This window comes from Miniopterus schreibersii (genome assembly GCF_964146895.1).
Source record: "Miniopterus schreibersii genome assembly, chromosome: 5".
Classification (NCBI taxonomy): Eukaryota; Metazoa; Chordata; class Mammalia; order Chiroptera; family Miniopteridae; genus Miniopterus; species Miniopterus schreibersii.
This window is the reverse complement of record NC_138106.1, coordinates 54,033,611-54,046,194: the sequence shown is the minus strand read 5'-3', so window position 1 is coordinate 54,046,194 and position 12,584 is coordinate 54,033,611. Positions and strand designations below refer to the sequence as shown.

Here is a 12,584-nt window from a genome sequence, read left to right as displayed (position 1 = left end):
GTTTTGCATGCAATGTGCAGCTGGGACTCTGCTTCAATAAGTAAATAAAAATACATTACAAAACACAAACACGCACAATGGCTCCCTCCTGATGTCTTGTTCCCAATAGTGGGGTATGTAGGAACCCTGTCCTGCACTGAGCCCATTAATTTCTGATGGTGTTAATTAAAAACTTTTGATTCTGGTTTGAATGGAAAATACCTCAAACTGTGTTTCCTTTATTGAAACACCAAGTTCCAAGTCTTGGATTATAAGGGAGAGCTCTGTCAGCAGTGAGACGAACAAAAACGCTTTTCATACCATCCACTTTGACAATAATAATAATAACAACAACAATAACAACAATAATGTTAAATAAATGGAAAGGAAGAAGAGAAACTGTTTAGGTTGAAACTCTCTTATTTCAACCTATGTTTAAAGACTTAATTAAAAATCTGGGTCTCTAAATGTAGAACATATGATTTAAAAAAATCTTTTTTTTCAAATCCTTACAGAACATTCAAATCACCCAATGTTCCAGGACCTGAATTTTTTATATTTTAAGATGGGGAAAGCTGCTTAAAATAAGTGAATCAGCTGCTAAGTGATTTCTCTCTGTCTTTTCCCCTACTCTCTTTTTTGAAGGGCTGAAAAAATGCTTAAAATGGTATATGCAATTGATATGTGCCATTGAAGAAGCTTAATATGATTACAGAGGACTCAGACTTTCTGTTTAAAAATAAGACAGCTAGGGCAATAGAATCTATGAACTGTGAGTATTCATTCCTTGTGATATGTGGGAAATATTCCCAAATGTTTAATCCACTGAGCAAGTAAGGGGTGCAGAGCAGTTATTCACAGATTTCTCTATCCTCCTGGAAACCTAACAAACCTGGGAAACCTAGAGAGCATGTCTGGGGATGGTGTGACAGACACTGTGCAGGAAGTGAGCAAATAAAAAATATCCATCTCTGCAATCCAACACTTGTGAAATACTAAGCAAACAACCCAAACATTCTGATTGGTTTCTAAGACTCTTCTCCAATTTTTTTTTTAAATTATTTTATTTTTTAATAAAGTATAGTTGACACACAATGTTATATTAGTTTCAAGTGCACAACATAGTGACTTGACATTTATATGCCTCATTATGTGATCACCATGGTAAGTCTAGTAACCATCTGTCATCAAAGTTACTGTCATATTACTGACTATATTCCTTGTACTGTACATTAAATGGCCATGACTTATTTTATAACTGGAAATTTGTTCCTCTTATTCCCCATCACCTTTTTTACCCTTCCTCTCACCCACCTCTTTTATGGCAACCATCAGTTTGTTCTCTGTATATACGAGTCTGCTTTTGTTTTGTTTTGTTTTGTTTGTTTAGATTCCACATATAAGTGAAATCATATGGTATTTGTCTTTCTCTGTCTGACTTATTTCATTTAGCATAATGCCCAGTAGATCCATTCATGTTGTGGCAAATCTCAAGATTTCTTTCTTTTTTATGACTGAGTATTATTCCTTTATATATATCATCTTCTTTATCCATTCATTTGTCAATGGACACCTAGGTTGCTTCCATACCTTGGCTACTATAATAATGATATAATGAACATATGGATTCATATATCTTTTGAATTATTGTTTTCATTTTCTTGGGAAAAATATACAGAAGTTGAATTGCTGGGTGGTATGGTAGATCTTTTTAAAAAATTTTTGAGGAACCTCCGTGATGTTTTCCATAGCGGCTGTACCAACTTACACTGCTACCAACGATTTACCAGGGTTTGCTTTTCGCCGCATCCTCGCCAACTCTTGTTAGGTTGACCCTTTTATAATAACTGTTTGACAAGTGTGAGGTGATAGCTAATTGTGGTTTTGTTTTGCATTTCCCTGATGATTAGGGATGTGAGCACTTTTTCATGTCTACTGTCCATCTGTATGTCTATTTTTTAATAGGCAGAGGCCCTGAATAGACATTTTAGGTTGGTTGTTGTTGTTTTTTGATGTTGAGAAATATCAGTTCTTTATATAGTTCGGATGTTAACCCCTTGTTGGATATATCATTTGCAAATATCTGCTCTCATTGAGTAGGTTGTCTTTTTATTTGTTGATGGTTTCCTTCACTGTGAAATACCTTTTTAGCTTGATATTTTTTATCTTTAACTTTTTCAACTTCAAATATAATGTCTTGGTTTGGATCTCTTTGGGTTCATCTCTGTGCTTCTTAAATCTAAATATATGGTTCCTTTCTCAGGTTAGGGAAGTTTTCAGCCATTATTCTTCAAATACATTTTCTGTCCCTTCCTCTCTCTTTTCCTTCTGGGACCCCTATAATTCAAATGTTAATATTCTTGATGTTGTCCCAAAGGGCCCTTAAACTATGTTTGTTTTTTCAATTCTTTTTTTCTTTTTGCTATTCTGATTAGGTGATTATGACTATTCTGTTTTTCAGGTATCTAGTCCATCCTTCTGTATTAATTAACTAATGTTGATTCCCTCTAGAGTATTTTTTTCATTTCAGTTATTGTATTCTTCAGTTCTGACTGGTTCATTTTTATATTTTCTAATACTTTATCACTGTGGTCCTCTATTCTTTTCCCAAGTTCATGAGTATCCTATTGACCATTACTTCAAATTTTTTATTTTTACTTATCTCCATTCCATTGAAGGATTTTCATGGGGGGACAGGGTTATTTTTTCATTTGGAACATATTTCTTTACCTCTTCCTTTTTTGGGGGGGCCTTTTTGTGTTTGTTTCTATGAATGAGATAAAACAACTATCTTTCCCGATCTTGAAAGAGTGGCTTTGTGTAGAAGCAACCTCTGTGTAGAATGTATGTACAGTGACATATATGTAGAATATATGTATTGGGCCAACTGGCTGAATCTGAGGTGCGTACTAGGTGTGGTGTCCCTGGGTTCATGTCTCTGGGGATACCTTGGCAGGCTGGCTGGGGGAATCTGAGGCAGACACAAATTGAGGTGTCCCAGGGCATGCAGCTCTGAGTGCACCCTGGAAGGCTAGCTGGCTGGAGGCAGGGTGGGTGCTGGCCAAGATGGCCCAGGGCACAATGTGGCAGCCTTATAGGACAGATAGAATGCTTGGACCAAGTTCCTACCTCCACTATATAGGTGGAAAGTGAATGTAAACAATGGTGTTCCCTGGCACCTCTGATCCTAGAGCATTTCCATAGATCCAGAGAATTCCTGCAGTTCCTCACCTGTTTGGCAGATGCTTTGGGATCAGTAAATGGATCTTTCTCACATAAAGTCTAAGTGTCCTTTATATTTTATTTATTTTTATCTTTTAAATTATAGTTGACATACAATATTATGTTTAAGGTATACAACATAGTAATTAGACGTATATATAACTTACAAAATGATGACCATGATAAATCTAGTCATCCTCTGCTAGGTGCCCTTTAAATGGCTGTTTTTTCACTGTGCCCCAGGGCAGGCAAATCTGCAGGGGAGCCTCCATGACATCACTCCACACTGAAGGTGGCCCTGCTGGGTTTCTCCTACCCTTCTTCACGTGGTGCCTCTCGTTTATTATACAGAAGCTGTTCTATCAGCCCTCAGTTGTTCTTTAGGAGGAACTGCTCCATCTATCAGTGTGTATTAGGTGTATCTGTGGAAGGAGGTGAGCTCAGGGTTTTCCTGCACCCTCATCTTAGACCCATTTCTTTCCAATTTTATTTTATTTTATTTTTTAGATATGTCTTTATTGATTTCAGAGAGGAAGGGAGAGGGAGAGACAGAGAAAGAAACATCAATGATGAGAGAGAGTCATTGATCAGCTGCCTCCTGCTCGTCCCCCCTTGGGGATCCAGCCCTCGATCCGGGCATGTGCCCTGACCAGGAATTGAACCTCAATCTCCTGGATCCTATGTCGATGCTCAACCACTGAGCCATGCCAGCCGGACTCTGATTTTATTTTTAATGATTCTTCCCTCTTGTACAAGAGCCTGAAGCCTACCCAGTCTGAGAGACCCCCAAAATGTTATCTCATTGATACCCTTTCCTCTTCTGTGTTTTACGACATCTAGCTTTCTCTGTGTCACACCCTGGTTACTCATGCGGTCTGTGACACCATTTGATTCCTTGAAAGACCACAAGACTTTTCTTTTGTAACCTGAAGGTCTTCATCACTTTTATTCCTGTTTTGATTTACATATTTCAAAAGAGGGTGAAGTGCTCCACAAAGGCTAAGCATTTGGCAAATCTTCTTTCCTTCTCTCCCTAACAGCAGGCTGCACTGACCTCACCCTTTTGGGATAGTTGGCAGAATGGGCCTCCCAGCCTAAAGTGACATGATAGTGATCATTTAACAATAACGACAACAACAATAACAAAAACCCTCACTGTAAAGCACGTGAGGAAAATATGTAGAGCAACACTACTAACACTCCAAAAGGGTAGCAGACTTGAGCAAAGCACAACATGAGTCTATTTGTCCACAAAATTTATAAATTTTCCCCAGAGTAAATCGATAGGTGATATTTTCTACAACAGACTAATAAATGTAAATTAACTAATAGATATGTAGCAAATGAGTGGATTTAAAGATGATTTCCATCTGAAATGATTTTTTCTTTCCTAGAGACCAAGTTTTTGTTAAACTTAATCCTTACTCTTTTCCCGTTCCAGCAGCAGAAACATCTGGTCGGTTTTAGATTCCCCTTGGATTTCTAACTTCAAAGGGAATTATAAAGAATAACAAATTCATGTACCGGCACTAAAAAAGAAATTAGAGCAGCAGGAGAGAATGGCAAAATTGTCCTTATTTGACTGCTAGTGACAGGCGCCACAGGCAGAACCATGAGAAAAGACAAAGGCAAGATCGCTGGTTGACAACCAGAATTCCTGGAAGGGATGGAACTTTGGCTACATGCAAATATGCATAGGGCCCTAAGCAATCTATAAGGAGATCTGTCCTTGCTTAAATACAAAAATAAATAAATAAGTAAAATGAGTTAGAAGGTAATAAAAAGAAATGGGTTCCTATTTACTTGTCACATAGTAAGCGTCTTGGACAAAAGTTTGTTGAAAGAATGACCTGGAGAAAATCTTAAAGATTCACTTAGCCTCTGGGTTTTTATTTGATCTGCAGAAAACTGTGTGAGTTCTGATTTTACCCAGGGCTGGATAAGCCATCCCAGAATTAACTCAGGCTTCTAAGAATCCACTAAACCCATCATGTCCTCATAAAAGATTAGACCTCCAAGGGTCTCAAAAGTAGTCTCTGTTTTTTTCCTTGTTTTGGATCCTTATTATCAAAGGATGGCCGGAAATCAAAGTCCTCCAGGAGTGGAGGAATAGGGTTTGAATGAAATATTGATATTTGCAGTTGTGCCAAGTTGTGCTTGACATCGCTTTATAGAACTAGATTTATCTTTCTCCTCTATCATTTTTCTAGCAAAACAAAAACACACTTCGTGGAGTGCAGGTCTTGATGTAATCAAACATTAGAAAATGAGAACAGTTAGAGAAAGTACAATTTTGCCATTGCAATTACCTCTCACAAACAGCCCTTCCTCTTTCCTGTTTTATGTGTAATGTGTACAGCAACAACAATAAAAATAAACAAAGACATGATTAACAAATCAACTTGTTTGTGCACAAAGAGCAAGAAAGAGTTAAGGGCTAAACTGTCTTTAAATAATGAATTATAAAAGTCTTTAATCTTAGTATTCAGAGGTTACAGATCCCCATGCCACAAATACACAGTTGATTCACAGAGTGGCCATCAAAAACCCAGAAAGCAAATTACGTTTGACCAAAAGTATACATCAACAGCACATTAACAATATTTCATAGAGTGGGATAGAACAATTCTCTATGGAACCTAGCATGGTTTGCTAATGGAGCAGTCCCCCAAAGAGAAGACCATATCCAAAGGCTCTTTGTATCAGAGATACTTTGCATCAGTATTTCCAAAGTAAAAAAGTGCTGAGCTGGCTACAAAATCATCTCCTGGAATATCTTTACTTTGAGAGGGGTTTCCATCCTTCCCTCATGAGTTCAGGTGAAAAGGAATCACCAAAGTTATCTCAGTAAGAAAATCCAAAATTCCCATCTTTATGATAGTTGTGGGTGATGGTGTGTTACATATCAATAAAGTTTATGCAGAAAATATGCCAACTTTATGAAACATGGATCTGATGATATGAACAAACCATTTTTTCTTTTGTAACTATCTATGGGGTATGTCTTTAGGTCTAAATGAAAATCTTGGCTTGATGGTGGTATCTGTGAAGGATTCCCTGCCCTACACAAGGAGAATCATTCAACCATGACTCTGAACTTGACTAGGGAGAAGGGGATAGAAGATATAGAATACAGTACTACTTTATTCCAAGAAATGTTGTATTATACTGGAGAATACATAAGGTCACAAATGTAACAGAAATTAAACAAACACCAGACCCGAAGACTAAAAATATAAGGAAATGCCACATAGGTACACCAAAAAGCAAATACTATCATTAATTATTGATGATAGTATTTGTAGTAGTACTACTACTACTATTATTACTAGTAGTAGTAGTAAGAATAGTATACTATTATCATGATGAGGCATTGATGATTCACCTGGGTATAATGTAGAAAACATTAGCTAGAAAGAACCATGGGTAAACTTACTATTCTCTTTAAAAGGCAGTTTATATTCTAGGTTTATACGACATGAACTACATAATTCAAAACCACATGTAAGAAAAAAGTGCAGAAAGAAGTGAAGATTTATGCCTTTATTTCAGTTTTGTGTTGTCAATATCAATCTTAAGATGATGATGGAAAGGTTGCCTGTTTTAAAATGTGGAGATATGGGTTTTGGTAAAATATCCTTATAGCTTTAAAATACTATAGTGGCTAGCTCCTACCTATCTCCTCTTGGAATGCCTGCATCAACGTCAAGCCATTAGATTCATTCCTGACCTTTTAAGGATATTTTAATGGTGATAATGACAGGCCAGGGTAAGGGACAGACAGAATTGATCAGAAGACTGAGGGGACAAAAAAATAAGACAGAAAGAAAAAAAGAGTTTGCATTGTTTACACCATCCACTCTGGCAAATTTTACAGATGCTTTCTGTTTGCTCGGGATAGTTTATTGCTTATGTTATTTCTTTCCTTTCTTTTTTTTCCCATGTGCTTGCCTCTACCAAATTTGGCTGAAAATATTTTGTATGTGTCTGCACTGTAAACCCTCATATTTTTCTAGAGATTTAGTGTGGTGGAGAAGCTTCTTTTTTTTCCTTCCCCAAGGGTTAGACACATCAATATTCTAGCTACTCACTTTCGAGGCCAATGGAAAATGTGTTCCTAAGATTAAATAGACTTCAGTAACACATAAATTCAGTTTATACTGATGCAGTAAGTTACATGGTTACTCACATCCTGAATTTCTGATGAGTGGAATACACCTGTTGGATGACACATGTTACTGAATAGTCACTGACCTGCAATTTGAGGCAGAGAGACAGGAGGAAACCCTAACTTTAGGCTCTCTGTTGAGAGCCTAACTTGCATAGAGCATTCCTCATCTGTGGATTTGTGAGTGCAAAGGATCCAGTCTAGCCATAGAAAGCTGGCTCATAGAGGGTTCTTGAAATCTTAGAAAAAACTAGAGCAGTATATACAGGTATAGAGGGAAGGCCTGTTGCCCTGCAATACACCATCTCCCTCTACTCCCACTTCCCAAACATAGCACTTAAAAAAATTATCCAGACTATTAACGTATAATTCCTCCCTTATCAGACTTCATAAGTTCTCACTTAGGAAAAAATCTTCCATTTCTGCCAATAAACCTTTAAAAATTATAAACTTTTAAATCCAGTGTTACATTTGGTTTAAGGAGGTTTAACATATTTACCCAGTATGGGTTCGCCGAAGTCACACTGCACTTCTAAGTAGTCAGAGGATTATGTTTTCCTTTCACTTCAGATACAGAATTGCATGTAACACAGCATACACCTAATCATGAGTATAAACAATGTGGCATTGATTTGGTGTGCAAATTACCATCCTAAATTTGAGTCAAGTAAAGAAAGTGTCCCTTCTCCCCCAACATAATAGTTCCTCCAAGAAACCTAGCCAAATCTGTGAAATGTCTCTCTAGTAAACCAAATTGCCCTTTGGCTTACAGATATGCTGAAGAATATTATGAAACACACTAATGAGATTTTATGATCAATTGTTACATTTCAGAAAATATGATGAAAGTATACTCAGAAGAAAAATACTCCTATATACAATGATTACAACTATTTATCTGAATGTTTTTAACATTAACATATTAAAAAGTCCTGATGGGCCTGAAATATTGATGGACTAAATGTTATGATGTCTGGGGTTTGCTTCCAAATAACGGTGGTAGCACAGGAAAATGATAGATCATGAGTTAATTATTGTGCAGGCTGGGTGATCAGTACATTAGAGTTCAATACAGACAGATTAATGTATTAAAAATTTTTCATAACAAACATTTTAAAAATATATACCGATTTGAACTTTCATTTGTTTACTCAATATTTATTGGTTGATTCATTTACTCTTTATATGCAAGATATTGTGGAAATGTAATAAGTGGAAAAAAAAAGACAAAAAAACAAAACAATGCTCTTATTGGACATCTGGGTTAAGTAAGGTATTCCTCTTCATGAACAGTATATGTTGATTTAAAATGATATTTATAAAAACTGTAATTACATGTAGAATTCTTAGGTTAAATTTTGAAAGCAGGACACAAAATTATATAGAAAGTATGATTACAGTGTGTTTTAAAAAAATATGTCCTCAGGGGAAAATGAGAGGAAGGAAATAAATATATCAAATGGTTATTAATGATTGGATTTAAATTATAGAAATAATTACTTTAATTTTTCTTCATTTTACTCTTATGTGTTTTTCCAAATTATTTTTAATGAGCATGTATCATTTTAAAATGAAAATAAATATTTATTCATTAGTGGGTAAGATGCGCTCTCCTTTCCCAAGGAGCTTTTCATCTACGAAAACAGAGAAACTGCAAACACACAGCACTGCCCTGATAGTTTAAATCTTCGTACCTAGAAGGGAAGTACACCCACAGGAAAAGAAACGTCAGTACAGATTTTATCTGATCACAGAAACATAAAGGGCTTTCTGTGTGTTGGACAGAATCAGGGGAGGGCCTGGCTTCCCTGCAAGCCAGAAAGAGTGTGAAATTCAGGCCACTTTGTGATGAGATCATTTTGCAAAGAATGCAATGGCAGCCACAAATTAAAGTTACCAAATAAGCCTGTTCCTGAACTGCTGACGCTCCCACTGATAGGAGTTTCTTTTCGGGCAGTGTAACAAATAAAGCCTGGGAGTGCGGAGGGAGGGCGAGTTACAACTCTAAAGGCTTGTGGCCTTCGCTGGTGAGATGGATGTGTTCAGAGACAGGGAGATGTGCAACAGAATTAGAGACAAAAATACAGTGACCACTATGGGCTATGTGCAATGGCTATGGAAAGTCCCTGTTAGAAAGCAAACTTTATTACCCCAAGAGTTTATTTTCTTCATTTTATGCACATTCATATAAAGTGAAGTCAAGAGTATAGCTTTTAAAGGTTTGCGTGAGTATGATGTTCATGACTGAACAGGCCAGGCTGGAGCCAGGCAGAATCCTGTGAGAGGCCAGGCAGGGCAGGGCGCCGGCCCGCTCCTCTCTCCAGCCCGCTCACCAGTGCATCTCCGTGCAGGCCGACCTCTAGCCAGCGCAGCTCTTTCGGCCTCTGTCTGACTACAGGACGATCTACCAGCCAACACACCCACAGTCCCGACGACCTGTACCCTCCCTTCCAGCCACTGACATCTCAAGAATTCTAGAAGGCCATGATGCCAACCTTTTTAAAACTTCACAAATTCTCACTAAGGATACAGAGACCTCAAAGTTTCAAACTTAGTCTCACTTGTGGCCCTGGTCTTGGTCCTTTTACTTACAAGACTGGTAAAGGCAGGGCCAGGGGGTTTCATGATCCTAAAGGACATGTTCCCTGCTGCTTGTCCGTATGCATAAGAGCAGGCTTAGCTGAGTTTAAAAGTGATATAAGTGAAGCAAGCACGTTCCACATTCGCAGCACATCACAGAATAATAGGCATTTCAAAGCATCACAAAATACTGTTAGTGGGTTTTTTTTTTGTTTGCTTAATGCCAAAGCATCTAGTAATGTTCCACATGGGAAACATCAGCGCCAGCTTCACCATATGACCTCTCTTGTCCACACAGGTGAAGCCTTTGGAAAACATACTGTGATCTTTGGAGAGTCTTCCAAACAAATCCTTTGACTACTTCCACCTCAGTGTGGCAAAGTCATTGTAAAACATTTGTCGAAATCTGTGATGACAAGTTCTTGGGATCATAGTTTCTCACGATTCTAAATGCTGGTATTTCAAATGAAGAAATAGGGTATGAAATATATACCCTTTACCAAGGTCAAAATACATTCTGCTCAAATTTTGTACTTGAGGAAGTGGACTTGCCACGCCTTTAGGTCTGATTCTTTCCGAGACTGGGAGAAATATACTAGACTTCTTTTCACAATATTTTGAACTGCCGTTTAGAAATAATGGAATAACTTACCAGGCAGCAATGTCTTGCGAGGAATATTCAGTTAGTGATGGTGAAACATCCTGAAATGAAAAGAGAACCATAAATGACAGGTATTTAATAAAAATATGACAACATGGCGATCACTGAAAAGAACCCATTTACTTCTCACTTGGGGACACCGACTTGCTGATACTATAACAAGTAAAGGATGCTTCCTTTTGAGAATAAAAATATAACTGTGCCCGAGAAAGTGGCTTTTGAACTGCCTGCATGTTTAACTTTAAGGGCTCTAACTGGTCGTGACTGACTTGCTGCCTGCTTCTGCAATTCACTGTGACTTGTGTTGAGAAAGTTATGTTTTATGGTTAATTATCCATGGTCTGTTTAAAAAAATAAATCAAACCATTGTGAACCACCAGGATTTGCAGCTCCATTTGAACTTCACTGTACTTTTGGTTAAACGTTTTGTAAATAAAAACAGACTGGTTTTTCCTTGTTTTTGGTTGTTTGTTATTTGTGTTCTGGATGTAAATATTGTGGCATTGGTTGGACAACAAGCTATGGATTATTTACCCCTCGTTTCATGAGTTGTGAGTTACTGGTCTTATCCCCCTTCATGAGTTTAAGTAAATGTACAGTATTATATTCCTAGTCCTGTGACACAAATGGAATGAGTGAACTGAAACCTTTTGAAACCAAAACCTTTTATGCTAAGTCACAGAGCAACAAAACAAGCCCCAAATTAACATTTAAAAAGCTTCTACTGTAGAGCAACAAAATCCCCAAATATTATATAATCTGCATTTAAAAAATTGCTTGCCTACCAAGCAGCAGTCTGTCAATAATTCCACATGCTTGTCTTTTCACTGCTTTATAATTTAGAAGCCATAGGTGGTTTTTACCGGAGATCACCTCCCACCCCCAATATCACCACCAGAATGAAACCTTGACAATAACCAGCATAAGTAATTTAAGTCAAAACTGATTTAGAAAAATCAGGAATTATTGTAGCTAAAAGTAATAAAACACAGCATAAAAGAAGAACTCCATATGAAATTTGTCTATAGTCATAATCCTAGGACCTATATAAATAAAATAAGTCTAAAATATAAGTGACCAGAGGAAAATGAGAAAAGCCAAGATTCAAAGGACCCTGTGGCTGCATACAAAGGGAATATATTTGAAACCCAGAATCATAAGTACCTAATACATTTGCACATGAAACTTAATGAGGATCACCAAAGTAGCTTGCCAAAAATTATGTTTTTTAAATGATCCCATGGTCTATGCAGCACTGAGGACCTCTAGGAAAAATATAAAATTGCCTTCTGCAATTTGCTACTTTTATAAAGACAGAGACAGGATAATAAGAGTTTCTTATAAAACGTTCTGCCCATTTCTGAAGTTTGAAGAGCTCTATATTCTCTTTCATCTTGCCCTTGCATTACTCACATGGCTTACTGCTTACCTGCATAAGCACTAGGAGGGAATGGACACAGCAGTTTCCCTCACCAGCTCACCAAAATATGGTAAAATATCTGTGAAGCAGCTACTATGTGCCAGGCACAACTGGAGCGATTCTGTTGGAGAGGGTAAGTCAGTGACTGAGGTTCTTGTTGCAACATTTAAAAGTATCTATTACTACTGCCAACAGCAACTCCAAGCAAGGTTGAAATAGTTGTGAAGGACTTTTGAAAAATTGGAAAATATTTAAAACTCTCCCTAGCTTCTTGCGTGCCCAGGAAATAGAAAGTTTAGGCCTGCCAGTCCTTCCTAAGCCTGGATCCCAAATTGCAAAAGAAAAACCACAAGTAGCCTATATGCTCCCTGAGCCATGGTTACAACTGAAAATGAGGGCTGAAATAAATTAGTTGGCATCCATTGGATTGTGAAAGGTCAACTCTGTCCTAAGTATGGCTCAGAGAGTATAAAAATCCACCAAGATGAAAACGGAAGCTATTCTGACAAACTGAGGCAGAAAAAAAAATTCAGAAATGTTTATCAAAGACACTT

The 12,584-nt window shown here is 37.3% G+C and overlaps 1 protein-coding gene across 14 annotated transcripts in view; it reads right to left on the bottom strand.

The window, feature by feature from the left end:
* Positions 1–12,584, bottom strand: part of ZBTB20 (zinc finger and BTB domain containing 20) — a 726,721-nt gene that overhangs the window by 333,581 nt on the left and 380,556 nt on the right. For all 14 annotated transcript variants that reach the window (XM_081138873.1, XM_081138863.1, XM_081138860.1 and 11 more), the window contains one exon: positions 10,602–10,651. The gene's annotated coding sequence lies outside the window, so the exon portion shown is untranslated. The remainder of the gene's footprint in view (positions 1–10,601; positions 10,652–12,584) is intronic.